Source organism: Pleuronectes platessa, chromosome 3, assembly GCF_947347685.1.
Source record: "Pleuronectes platessa chromosome 3, fPlePla1.1, whole genome shotgun sequence".
Lineage (NCBI taxonomy): Eukaryota > Metazoa > Chordata > Actinopteri > Pleuronectiformes > Pleuronectidae > Pleuronectes > Pleuronectes platessa.
Window position 1 is genome coordinate 23,304,258 of NC_070628.1, and position 13,213 is coordinate 23,317,470.

Sequence of the window (13,213 nt, forward strand, 5' to 3'; positions counted from 1 at the left end):
TAGAAATAAAAGTCCCTGGTGAGCCTTCTCCAGAATAATTGTGATGTCCCCCATTTCAAAGTGGAAGAAACCTAATCTACAAGCTCGAAAGAGAGACCCGGTTTTAGCTAAATTTGTTTGCCGGCTACAAATTAAAGTTGAAAATATTTTGTGTAGTATGACACAGTTTTCACTTTAAACTGTCTATATGCCATGCTGGAATGTAAAGGGTTGACGGGGGCGGTAACAGAAACTGAGGCAGGCAGGGCTTCCAGAATCATAAAATTGAGATTTCAAACCCCTTCTGAAAACATCCCGGCCAACATGAATGTGTTCAGCAGGTGCAACAGGGATGGGAAGTGTTTTCTCTCTTTGTTCTTACTGACTGGGAAATTTCAGCCATTTGTAATCTCAACAGTAACAGCCCGGTGATTTCTTCACCACACCACGTCTCTCTGCTCTGAACCTGGGGCTTCTGAAATGCCTGAGCCCATGAATCACAGATCCCTGTGGGGAGGATGAAAGGGAGAAAGAAGCTGGGAGGTGAAAGCAGTTATGAAACTACATGGAAGGTTGATCGCATGGGTGTGAAGCTGAGAAATCCAGTTTCATGGATGTTAGGAGTGTACATTCATCACAGGAGTTTTGTCCAATGTGTTGGCTGCCCTCTCTCTGTTCCTAAACTGTTCTCGGGAGATCTGAAATATCGCAATATCAGATCATATTTTCTCTCTTTTTCTCTAGTATGGGTGGGTCAGTTTTTATAAATCATTGAACGTAATATTTTAGTTTTTGCAGGTTGAGAGGTGCAGTGTGTTGCTGTAGGATTTTTATGGATATTTGGCAGGAAAATTAAGGATGCAAAAAAACATTATCCACATGCAGCCCTTAGTTGGGGCGTTTAAAGTTTCCACCTTGAGGAAATTAAATAGAACTACCTCTGTGTTAATATATTGACTTGACTTATAGGTGTAGCGTGCTATGGGTGGAGAGGACACTGGGTCACTGGGTTGGTGTGGTACAGTCAGAAAGGGAGCGTTGGAGTCTGCTGGCTGATCGCCATGACATCTAAAAACATCTCAAGAGACATTAGCAGATGAGAAGTAGAGAAGCAGACAGAGATGTGTGTTTGTGTGTGTGTGTGTGTGTGTGTGTGTGTGTGTGTGCCACTGGTTGATACATTTATTTGTTTGTATGTAGAGCCTGATTTAGTTATTCCTTTTACACACTTAACACTAACCCCTGCCTTCAATTTGATTGGATCGATCCGTTATTTTACCAACAGCCGCAGAAGCACGTCATCAATAACGCTCCCCCAACAGGTCTGCCAATAGAGCTCTGACCTCAGGAAGTAAACAACATTCATCACGTAAAGGTCATTGGCATCTGTAATCTCAGGGGCCTTTAATAATGGATTAAAGCAGCGGTGGGGGAATCTTTTCCCAATTAAGATCCATTTCAGTTTTTACAACTTCCTTCTGATTAATTATTCAACACATATATAATGCTAACATTTCTAATGCAATGTCTGGAGTTGTTTCTCTGGCGATGAGGATGATGCTATAGCCACGTCTGAATTTATGCAAAACAAAGACAGCAAAATATCTCATCAAACTCGGCAGTGATCACCATGGACTGTAAATAAAGATGGATGACATGTCTTCACTTCCTCCCACTATCCAGAAATGAACCCCCAAAGTATCTGTGATATAAGCACCGCCATCTTACATGTTTTAGAGTCTAGAGAAATTTGGGAGATGGAGCTGCAGTAGCGAGGTCTCACCGATACGCACAGTGGACCAATCACGAGTCAGTCTCAGCTGTCAATCCTGGTGTTTCCTCCCTTTTTTATTTCATCAAATAACCCAAACTTACCGGAACAATGGACATTTAGGTTAAGAAACCATCTTATCTTTATGTATTCTGACTTTCTGGTTTGGTCTTTGTCCCATCTGCTAACGTGGAGGAAGGAGGGTTTCACGCTTTGGTTTCACTTACGAGGAGCTGTGACGTCATCTGACTTTTTATACAAGCGGTTACAAATACAACAAACCTGTAGTTGCACAAAATGGGAAAGTTTACTGGCTCAGGACACATGTTTGTAACATGAGCACTGTTTGCTGCTCGGTTTAGTTGATGTGTGATGGTCTTGGCACTTGCCTCTGGGATGAACGGTTTGTCACTGAATCACAATGACTCCTGAGATGGGTTGGCTCGAGCAGGATCCTCATGGGAGCCTTTCGTTTTGTGCCAATGTTAGGCCACATTTGAAGGAGCCTTCGAAATTGGACGGTCTAGTCTCGCCACTTTGACACAATCGGCCTTCAACTGCAGCCCCCGAAGACTACAGCCCCTGAATTGAGAAATATCTACGGTTTATGGACCCTACGCCCCAAAACGGCTGGCTGTGTCTGTCTGTTGTTTCATCACAGATTTCTAACTCTGTGTCCTTCACTGTTTTTTCCTCAGTGTTTTTCCTGTGCTATATCAATAATCTGCTCGGCGGCAAACTGACACTTTGGAACAATTGAACTTTGTCTGGCTCCAGCAGCTCCATAGCAGCAACGAGGCTCCTTCACTAATTCTCCCTCTGAGTGAGGTTTCAGCTTTTTAGCTGTTACCTCACTCACCACAAAACTCGCCTGCGTAACGTTGTCTCCGTCCCCGTGCAGCAATGTGATAGCTGCTTGTTGGGCACACTGACTCCTGGAAAGAGCGTTCACTTTATCGAGAGCTTTTGTCTTTACATTTCATCCAGTGTAGCTGCATGTTTCCAGTTGAAATGAGGCTGGAGATTAATCTTTTTCATAGCTCATATTTCATCCCTGCAAACTAGGTGATGGTTTGTCCGTTTCTCTTCGAAAGCACAGAATTCTGCATCTGCTCTTCGTGACTGTCGGCAGGATGCTGGGCAGAGATGATACTTAACCAACCACGTGTGTTTCAATCACCCTGACTGTGATCTGACAGACGTACAGCCAAGAGGGACCACCCTGAAGGACACGTTATTTTAATTTATTTCGGATCTGCTTTTTTTTTACTATTTATAAATAGTTTCATAGGCTGGATCAAACTGTCTCTTTGTGAAGGAACCCCTGCTGAGGAGGAGGTGAGGAGAAACACGGCGAGACAAATCGGAGAGAAGAGGGAACAATCTGTTATGAAACAACATGAGTCAACGTCTGCTCAGCAGCCAAACTCTGCTTTTCCCTCAGCGGAATCAGGACGAGGCATCTATGTACAGCAGAGCGAGGCATCAGTGTAAACACCACAAAAATAAAATTACACAGCGAGCTTTCAGAGATTTTGGTCGCTCCCCAATATTAATGGCTCCATATTTGGAAGCTTGTGCGGCCCTGCGCGGCATCACGGCGCTGTGAAGGAGTCATGTGTTTATGTGACACAAGGAAGAGTCACTGAATGCAATGTTCAAACTCCAAAATGTGTAATTTCTCCCCTCTGCTCTGCAAATGATGTGAGACGTACAAAAATGTCACACAAGGTTTTTACTTTTTCGAAAAAGTTCCCTTTAACTCGATGAATAAACAGTGCTGCGTGAATCAGGGCCGTATAAGGAGGGTACTGTACACAGAATATGGGATTACTGTTGCTGACGAGGCTTTATAGTTTGCAGTATTTAACTTGATAAATGAAGTGTTGATCTTGAATAATTACAGAAAATAATAGGGTTTCCATTTGCCAAGTTAAACATTACGGACCAAATTCAATATCAGACTTGGTCTTTGCCTCAAACCACCATATGTGTATGGACTTTTTAAACACTGATTAAGTCTGACTCACTGCTCATCCACCGGAGCGGCTGTATGTTGCTCTGCTTCAGATGATCCATACCAAAGTGTCTGCTAACAATCACAGACCCATTGTACCGTACTGTACGACTTTCCTGGAACTTGATTGCATGGCTTAGTTGAGTCATTGTGTGGAGTTCACTGTTGCAGAGGCAGACTCAGTTTGAATCAGCTACAGGTAGAGACTACACAGTCTCCGACACAGCCCTGTGGATCTTAATCTACACAATAAACGTAGGAAGTAAACATGCTGAGGGTCAACGTAGATATTAGTCACATACATCCCTGGCCGAGCCTGAGATACACCTGGAAAACAACACACCAGCAGGGTCTTAGATTTGTTGGCCATATTTTATTATTGCTGTATTTTATATCTAAGTATTTTACTCGTCTACTTTCAAAAGTATGAGTTCTACTCAACAACATTTCCATGTCTGCAGGAGGCTTTGAATGACGGAAGTGTCCTGCTCAAAAAGTCTGAATGTAACAACATGTGATGTCACAGAAGGAAGAGATCAGGCGTCCATTTCTCCATTCCATATAGACTGCATGGCCAACACATCTCCACTTCCTCTCACTATCCAGAAATAGCAGCAGCGACCAGGGGACGGAGTCGGGGTAGCGAGGCCCTGCTCGACCAATCATCAGTCTCCGCTGTCAATCATGATGTGTTTCTATACCATCAAATCACTTATTAAAACCAACTCTATGAGCACTTGAACAAGTATCAGTGGGTTAATAACTACCAGAAATGACAGGAACCATCTTTGAGAAAAAATAATGTCACATTCATTTTTATCTCCCTGACATATCATGTGTTTTCTCTCATTTCTGAACCCTCTGCCCTGACGTCCTCGTGACTCATTAGTTCAGTTCGGGGTCTCAGAAACCCCAGATTGGGAGTCATGGTTAAATATAATGGACTGAATGAATTTCAAAGGCTCGATCTGTGATTCTTGCTGACAGTGCCTTTTATGCAGCACTAACATTATAGGGATTTCTCTTTATTTATTTTAACTGCGAGTCAGACCTCTTGACTTCTAATGCTTAATGACATAATGTGTGTTTCTGTAGCTGTGAATGTTTTTTTTTGTCAACCAAAATTATACAGAATTTGTAGCTATGCAACATATAAATCATAAAATATTTACCTATTTGGTGTTTGAAAATGCTTTATGACATTTTCTCGATTTTAGCACCTCCATCAAATATGTGAGCACAGCTTGTGGCAAAGTAAAGGAATATTTTACTAAAACACTAAATAATACTTTTCTTAAAACGGAGTAATTAAACTCTAAAGACATAATTAAAGTAATAAATGCATGTATTTGAAGGAAAATATTTTTTCTGCACACTCAACAGTAGGATCTGAGGGAGGAAAGCCAGAGTCAACAAAACACTGGGGCTAATCTTCCCTGACACTAATTTAAAAAACTCTTGCTTAACAGAACCAGAGAGTTCAAGTTTTCTGGGACTGGAAGTGAAATATCTATTTTGCATGGCTTACACCAGATACTTCACTGCGTCCACATTACAGGAGCCACATTGGTCTGGAGCTGGAGTGGACTTGGCCCGGGGAGCGTCGATGTAATGAGCTGAGCTGCAGTGTCAGCCTGGGCCCTGTCACAGTATCCTACCAAGTTAAAAAAAAATGGTTCATGTAAGGTTATACAGCGATGGGAAGGAAGCGACAGCTTTTCATTGAACTGCTCGTAATTGGTGGAACTTCAGAGGCTTCGATGATTTACTCTGAATTTCAAGGATCTCTCGGCTCATTCATCCGAAACTCTCCCTGGGCCCATTCACACTGTGTGGTTAATGTGGAGGCGTGCTGTTGTGGGAGGGAATCCATGAATAAATGGTCTGAGATTCGGAGGCAGACGGAGGCCTGGAAAATGCAATAGAGGATATTTATTGTGTCAAAGCTGCCGGGTTTTCAGCAACCCCCAAAATTTCAACATGTACTGTATGTTTATATAGTCAAGTTCACACTTAGTACAGCTATTAACAGGAGTGACAGCTGGGGCCGGAATATTAGTTTTTTTTGGTTGCCAAATACCCATTTCCTGAGAGAAGAAATGTGATGCCCCGTCACATCATCTTTTATTTCCCATGAGTGAATATCAATGTGACTCACATTGTATCGATGTTTATTAGCCCTGTGATGGACTGGTGAACAATTTAATGCCACAGAATGTTTTCTTGTCTTTGCACCGTAAAAACGTCAACATCAACACACTCCAGATGGACAAGAAATAATGTGTAGTCCAAATAATTTCCCTGGGAACTCTGTGTGCTGGTAAAGATTCATCTTTTAAAACACAGAAAAGCAACCATATGGTCTGGGGTTGCATCGCAGCTCGGTAAAGAAATTCAGTTTTGCTTCCATATCGAAATGTTTCAACTTGAGATTTCACCATCACAAATTTAGATTGCTGACATGGTTTAAATGAAGTTGGGCAATTAGTGGGGACATTTTTTTTAAAGGGAAATTATTATCCTGTTTTTCATGTTGAGATTATTGGGCCTTGGCTTATTTTCTGTGCGTGCCATCGTGTAAGCGAAGCATGAGGTCCAGTTATTACAGGTATAACTAATGTTGTGGCGACTTGTCCATAAAGGGAAGAAATGCAAGTCCCTAATAATGTGAAGAAATGTTTGAGACTAAGTTTGAGCTCCTCCGCTCCCTTCACTGGCTACCAGTGGCTGCCCGCATTAGTTTAAAAACATTGGTACTTGCGTACCGGGCTGTGAACGGATCAGGTCCAGTAACAATTTAGTAGCACTTAGATGGCACTTACTTATAGCACATTGTAGTACTTTTTTGAAGAAATTGTATTTTCTTGATTCTTGTTGATCTGGGTCTGTACCCTCATGGTTGAATGCACTTATTGTAAGTCGCTTTGGATAAAAGCATCAGCTAAATGAAATGTAATGTAAGGGTTAAGGTTAAGGTTAAGGTTAAGGCTAAGGCTAGGTTATGGTTAAGGGACAGAAGCTGTGTCCTGCAGCCACAGCTGACAGAAATATGGTAACGCTCATCCTGTATCACAGCTTGCAACATTCAAATTCAAAAGATAAGTTTATGGTTTCACACTCTGGCACATCATTGTCACAGTTTAGTTTTCCTTGCAGTCAGATTGCGTTGCTTAAAGCAAAACCAGTTGTTTTGTTATTTTTGTTGGATTTTGTTAGTCATTTCCCCAAAGAGGTCATGTTTTCACCCCTCTCCAGAAGTTTGTTTATGAGTTGGTTAGTTTTTCTGCAGGATTATGCAAAAATTACTTGATGGATTTCCACAAACCTTGGTGAAGGGCAGGGACATGGGCCAAGAGAGAACCCAATACATTTTGGCAAGGATCCGGTGGTTACCGGATTTGTTATAGCATTTCCTTTAACATTGTGTAATTGGTTGTTTTTCAACATTTCTCAGAGAACAACTTATGGGTCTTGATGAAAGAAATCAGACATGTCTAGGGTACTGATGTATACTGATATTTATGGATGTGTATAATTTGGCAGAGATCCAAGTGAAAGCTTCATAAGGGGACTATTGGGCCATTCTAGTTCAAATGGTTTGAGCTGTCAGTGTACACGTCTCCTCATCTCATTTTGTTAGGTCACTCAGTTTACTTAATGTCTCGCTTTCTTAGCAGGATTCCTAAGTGGGGTTCTGTTGGTTTGACCTCTTCCATGTTCCCAACTATCGACTTAATTTGCTTATTTTTCCATTGATTTGTATTTTTAGCATCTTCTGCCAAATACAATGACAATCCCATTTTTTTTAGAGTAATCGTGTGTTCATTTGACTGCTTAGTGGATGACAACCCGCCACGCATGCACGCACAAACACACACACACACACACACATGCACGTTGGATCATAGCGCTGTAGACCCTGCCTACTCCTGCTATTCCCACACTCTTCAAATGTTGTAGTCGCGCAGGAACCGGCTCAATGTTATTTCAAAACATTTCTCACACTCTCACCCAACTGCAAATTCAGGGTGGAACACAACAAACACAGCATTTTCATGATCCATCAATAAATAAGGCAAAAAGATTCTCTGCTCAGACGGACATTCGAAATGGACCGAGCTCCCAGAGAGTCAACTAAGAAAAACAAGAGCCATGTGTAAATCTGTGCTCTCAGTTTACAGATCACACCAGCCAACACCACACAAAGGGTTAAATTCCTCTCAACAGCTATTGGACTCCAGTCAATACAAATCAAATGCAGTTGCACCGAAAAGGAAAAAAAAGCCGGAGCTGCACATTTGAGGTAATTCATCTGTGGAACCAAAACCATTCCCCCTGAAAGAAAAATGCATGATTAAAATGACCCAGTGATGAGAATGGCCTACTATGGCAATGCCACATAGCTTTTTAAATAGCATGAGGAGTATTATGTGATAAGATAATGATCTCAGAGGGAATTCGTGAAAGATTCTAGTTACATCCAAATATCTAGACATTATGGGGCTTCATGAGAAAAGTGGATCAATAAGTTCCATTTAAGAGACGTGCATTTATCTGGGCTCATTTTCCTAATTACTGATGAGAATAGCCGCGGTGAATCACTGGGATGTGTAGCCATCCAGCGCCTGTGCCCAGGGGTTTGATGTTTTTGAGTGGTTAAGTGTTCTGCTCAGATGAAAGCTCCTAGGGAGGAAAAAGAAAAATACTGGAAAGACACTTTATCTTCAGCTGGATTTGTTCTCATTTGGCACCGGCGTGTGGTTGGGTCTTTGCAGGAAATAAAGGGGACCTAACACTTCCATTGTACTTCCTCGCTGAGACTTTTTCAACCACTGATGCCTTTGAAGACGCAGAGTTGTGTATTTGCGCTGATCCCTGAGGTCTGGTGGCGAATGATGTGAAGGGATTTACTGAAATGTTGCGTGACTGCTTCTCAGATGAAATTATGAGGGGGATCTCCGGGGCCCATATTTGTCTCATTACAGAGGAAATTCTAACTAATGTAAAATTAGTCTGTTTCCTATTCTTAAATCAGGTGTAATTCACATTCTTTATAACAACATTGGATCAAATGACTGTAATGGGAAATAAATCATTCATAGTGACAAACCAGAATCTGCTTTTCCAATTAAATGGTTTCATTGGGGTCTTATTGACTTTCACCTCATTGTTTTGATTATCAAGCTTCCAACTGAACATTGTTTCTGGCTCATGCTCACTGATCCTAAGGCTTTTTTTTTTCTTCAGAGGAAAACCAGACGAACATTTAGCAGAAGTTGGTGCAGACCAAAACAGAGCAACGAATAAAGTTAATGAGTTCATTGCATGTCTGAAAGCAGCTTAAGGGTTAGGGTTAAGTTTGTACGACAGATGTTGTCTTTTTTTTGCCTTATCAAAACCTGGTGTCTACATTGCCCACAATGCAACACAATGGCTGACAGTTTTTCTGGACATTTGGGCAGGATCTTAATATTTCCCCTTAGCACTTGAGCCTTGAACTTTACTGACATCAGTTGGTAAGTGATTGAGTTTGAGAGGCAGCACGTGCTCAAAATGGAATAGGATTGGGATGGCACGATGCACCATATTATGTTACTTGACAACATTAAACTTTGTACTTTAATTTGGCAAGTTTGCCTCTTTTCATTTTACATTGTTCATTTTCTTCTTGAACAATGGGCTTGAGAGACTGACATCCTGATATCACCGTGTTCCAGGCTCCTCTTACAGAGTAGAAGAGAGGTTATTTTTAGATATTTCATTTACTCTTTTTGCAAACATTTTAAATTGATTAGACAAGGAACTACAGAAACTTGAGCTCCTTCCATGCTTGTTTATTGATTTATATACCAGTGACTGCCTGCATCCGTTTCAAAACACTAGTACTTGCGTACCTTGCTGTCAATGGATCGGGTCCAGTATACCTCACGCTATGAACTGTGGGTAATTCCCTTTGGCAAAGTCTGCACGAATGGAAATAGAAAGAGAGCATAAAAGGCTCATAAAAGCTGCGAGGGAGCCCTCACGCACTCGATGATTCGACAATGGGAAAGCCCTGAGCCCTCAGGGACTGACTGGAGCCTTGAGGGTGGGACTGGGCCTCGGATGTTCAGAGTTGAGGAGAGGGCTACAGAGATGTGGTAAGCGCACCATTAACATGGGGGAGCTGGATTTATAGCCTATACTACAGCCTGTATTGGATGTTCCCTATTAAGTTAGAAGGTTTAACAGTCAGCGGTGTGTTAGAAATGAAATAGTTAAAAAGTTATGGCTGATATCTCCAAAGACACACACACACACATTTGTAATATCTCTCCTGGCTGTGCACCACAGGTGGTGCTGAAGATGGCAAGATCCTCCTTCCACTGCACCTGACTGTGATTTACACTGATGTTCCACCTCCATCATCATGGGTTTGTTTAGATTGTTGCAACAGACGTCCTGCATGCCTCCATCCACACACATGCTGGAGTCATTTGGGGGGGCAGATCACTTCAGGGGTCTCTCTCACACACACACACACACACACATACAACCCCCCCCCACACACACACGCACACACACAGAGAGAACACACACAGGCAAACGCACACACTACTACTGTATACGTGCTGAGCAAATGTGAGCTTCACTCTGTATCCGCCCACACAAACACGCAGCCCAAATCCTGGGCTAGTTATCATAATGCATTGTGACAGAAGTCTGTTCTGAATCTCTCCAGCGGTCATAGTTTCATGGTCATATTTGTCTGGGGGGTGGAATAATTATCTAAAATACCGAACCAATCGTTATCGCACATCAATCTGTAGAGAATTTAAAGCGGGGCTGCAATAAATGAGCTCTGCATCCAATTTGTGACTGGAACAGGAACACTGACATTTGACAAAAATAAGTCTTTTTAATGAAGGCATCAATGTAATGACAACAGTTTGTGGCAGAGGGTGAAATCCCCATTTCCTTACTTGAATTCAATTGTGCAGATTTATAGCTTTGCCGAGGACGCATGTCGCATGTTTGCAAACACTTATCTCCGTGCTGTCCTGCTCTGTCCTGTCAGTCGGAGGTGCGGTTGCATCCTGTCCGACACACATCTGTTCAATCAGTTGGTGTGCTGGTGTCTCGCTTTGTTCTCCAGCCTCGCACAGCTTTTGCTGGTTAACTTTTTGTGCAGTTCAGTTGTAATACACAAATATGAGCCTGGCCGGGATTTCCAAAAAGCATCTTGGCAGCGGGTCGTGTATTTGTTCCACTGTAAATCAGAGGGGTGATTAGTTGCTTGTGGCAAATAGGTTTCAGATTCTGTGTGACTGATCCAGGGTCTGTGTGGTGACCTCAACCCGGGAGTTACGTGAGGTCATCTGACCAGCCTGCAGGAAGACTGGCAGGCTGATACCTGCTGCAGATGCAGCATGGCCCTTTGCCTGGGAGACGCTCTGTGCATGTCTCCGGTGTCTCGTGTCACTGCAAACCACACAGAGGAGCCAAGTGCACTCCGATGACCTCAATATAACCTGACCGCCTGAAAATGTCAGCGCACCAAAATGCTACATTTGGACCGTGTGACCCTGGGGTCTGTTAGACTTTACCTCTGCTGCACAAATCAACGAAGAAATGCGATGTTTCACTAATTAAGGCAATTCCCAGTCATAATTGCACACACAGATGTGTGCACTGATCTGTGCTGGGACCAGTCCTGTGTGTGTGTGTGTGTGTGTGTGTGTGTGTGTGTGTGTGTGTGTGTGCGTCTTTGTGTGTGTGTGCGTGCGTGCGTGCGTGTGTGTGTGTGCGTGTGTGTGTGTGCGAGTGTGAACGCTTATCTTCGAAAAAAGCAGAGAGAAGAAACGGAAAAGTACAAATGAACCAATAATGCCAGAGTTGCACAGTTTGGGGAAATCTGTCCCTCAGGATGATTGCGAAGCCACAAGTTGTGTGATAAAACTCCATCTTCTGCCAAGCCCCTTAAACATACTATAAATCATACAGGAGATGCTGGAAGAATGAACTTCCAGACACATGAGTCATAGACAAACTGGAGGAAGGAGAGAAAGCCTGCTCCACTTTGAATTCCCTCCCTCTCTTCCTCCTAAATAACAAACCAGTGGTCATAAGCATCTACCTTATCTTTCCCTCAGAGAGAGGGTCCACAAGTAACTCTGTTTACCAGTTAATATAGTTCCTGTATCAGGTTATTGATGATTGCATTGTGTTCTGGGTCTCAAGATATATAAAAATCTTAAGATGTAAATATTATATTAAAAATATTATCTCATTAAAATATTTTATAATATACTGATTGTCTGCTGATGCTGTTTTTTCTCTATGTATTCCTTTACAGTGGTTGATCGTCTATTTTTCTAAATGAAGGCCACAAAAGGGCCACAATATACAGGGGAGGGGGCGGGAAATTGTTCCTTGTTCAAGCACATTGTTTATTTAAACAAAGATTAGAAAATAAAAACTCTTAACACATTGTCATATTTATTGTTCGTAAGCGATTCGTTTATTTATTTTTTAAACTAACAGGAAAGGGGAGGGTATTTCAGGGGCCAATCAGATCAGTATCCCCCTTGGCTTGGCTCTGGCTATTTTCTCTTTCTTTGTCACAGACCATTACAACAGGAATGAGTTGACTTGGGACTCGTATGCTGAACAGTGACAGACTCACTCTGTTGCATTTAGCCCAGTACACATTACATATGTTAAAGAAAACACTGCTGCCGTAACTCAGCTGCACTGACTGGCGTTTTGGTTGAGTATAGGCAGGACGTCATGCAGGATCTTAACATCTCGACGTTTTATCGCCCGGTAAAGCTCCGATGACTAATGTGTTCATATTACAGAGCAACATCAGCATTCGCCTGGAGTCATGTTTTTGGCAAACATTCACGGTCGGAGAGAAGAAAAAAAGAAAAGGGTTAAAACAGTGGTTTTCTTTCATGTTTCCCTTTGGAAGCTGAAATAGAAAAAAGGATTCAGTGCAATACATCAGAACCTTCTCCCAGCAGACACTTTGTCTTTTTGCAAAGGCGTGCAGCAGGAGAGACTGTTATTGGCTACACCTGCGTTAGACAAGTCCAAATGCCGGCGTTGGTTGCAAATCAAAAAAAAAAGCTGCGTGCCACTCCAACGTAAAGGTTAAAGAAATGTGCCATTTTATTGTTTCCGAAGAGACCAGGAATGTCACCTTAACTGCATCATCGTTGTTGGAAATATAAAGAGTCTACTGTATGATTTTCTGGCCGGCTGTCATAACTGCAGGCTTGTCAAGAGAAGCTCAATAAGGATTACACTTGACGACGAGAGTTGAGCGATTGCGTTCGACTATCCAAGGTCCTTGCAAAGCGGAGCCACGATAAAGCCACGGCGGTTTCAAAAGGCCCGTGAAGCACGGTCAGGAACCAGAAATCACGCCAGATCCTCCAAATCCCACGGCCCTGGGAGACAGA